Source organism: Lygodium microphyllum, chromosome 21 (assembly GCF_053477565.2).
Source record: "Lygodium microphyllum isolate KBCC chromosome 21, Lygodium_microphyllum_v1.1.10, whole genome shotgun sequence".
NCBI classification, from domain to species: Eukaryota; Viridiplantae; Streptophyta; class Polypodiopsida; order Schizaeales; family Lygodiaceae; genus Lygodium; species Lygodium microphyllum.
In genome coordinates, this window is record NC_141155.1 from 32,802,601 (window position 1) to 32,804,134 (window position 1,534).

The window sequence follows — 1,534 nt, forward strand, 5'->3', positions numbered from 1 at the left end:
CTCTTCACATTAGAATAATATAAATGGTCACCCATCTAGCTTACGCTCCTTTATAACATTTGATTGTTCAGGAGATCAAACAAAAGAAGTAGACCTACCAAAACAATTGATCAAGTGATAAGAAAAGAATTCTTTTTAGCCTTTCCAAAAGAGACAACCTAAAACATAATGAAAATTATTATTTAACATTCTCATTTTAACAACTTTTGGCCTTTCTCAGCCTCATGCGTTCAATGGGGAAACAGATAGAACACAAGAACATGGCAAATGTATCTACATATTTTTTTTCACAATCGAGATATAGCTTAGGACTTTTTATATGCAAGCTACTAATAAAAACTCTCTTTTGGAGTAGGCTAACTCCAAATGGGGATCCTAAAGCTCTGAGTAAAGGGCTCTCTATGGGAAGTGGGCAAAGTCCATATTTATCTTCACTAAGATACACGTTTTTAGGCTTTTAAGGCGCTTATCTACTCAAAGTGATGCTCTAATATAGTCACACATACAAGTGCTTTGAAGTAATCTTGAATTTATTCATTGATTCACCTTAATTAGAATATGCATACATACAGAGAGAGAGAGAGAGAGAGAGCGAGCGAGTGAGCGAGCTGGAAAGCCAATATCAACCAAGCAACACAAAAGTTAGAGGGGGAATCGTGTTACTGTGCATGCAGCGAACGAAAGGCAAGTTGGGAACCAAGGGGGCAGAGCAGAGATATAGAGCAAAACAGAGGGAGGATGGGACGCAATCTAAGCGGCGAGAAGACGGCGGCCTGGTCCACCAGCACGTCGGAAGCCAAGCATATCTCAAAGAAATAGCATCGCATTCTTCTTAATACGTGTGGCGATTTGGAAGTGAAGGAGGTGGATGGTATTATATGGATCTCCCACATGGGATAAGCACGCCTACGCCACCTCTCTATGAGTAGCACATCGGTAGGCGGCGCTTCTTTCGTTCCTGGGTGTAGTGTGACGCCTGTAACCCGCGGAGGGGGGACAGATCCTGTTGGAGTGGATGCAGATCGGCGAGCCATTGTTGAGCAGGAGAGAGGAGTTCTGGCTCTCTCTGCAGGAGGCGTCCGACTCCAAGTCCTGAGTTAGCCGGGTATTTACTCGCCCGGAGGGGCGGGGTGCCCGCTCCTTGAGCGAGGGGGGATCACGTGAGGCTGGGAACGGAGCAACGTCACCCCTCCCTCTGGACGGTGGAGGGATAACGCCACGCTCGATCTCCTCTCACTACCTACCACCGCTGCAAACCTCCAACCCTTCTCCTTTGGCTTTTGGCCCTTAATCCAAGGTGCAAACCTCCAACCCCTCTCATACTTGCTCTAATCCTACTCACTTCTTTCTCTCACACTCATACTCTTCCATCTTCCCTTACTATTTCTCACATGTATGTCGTATGATTATGCCTTGATCTTAGGTGTACATGACACTTAAAGGGCCAAAGAATCCAAGATCCCTTAAGCAAGGAAGGACAAGAGTCAAAGAATCCAAGATCCCTTGAGTGCACTAAAATCAAGAATCGTGTTTG

General features: G+C 45.4%; 1 non-coding gene across 1 annotated transcript; it reads left to right on the forward strand.

Moving 5' to 3' along the window:
• The first annotated feature begins 972 nt into the window (after nt 1–972).
• On the forward strand, nt 973–1,234 carry LOC148017878 (signal recognition particle RNA). Its single transcript, XR_015687811.1, has one exon.
• The last annotated feature ends 300 nt before the right edge of the window (nt 1,235–1,534 follow it).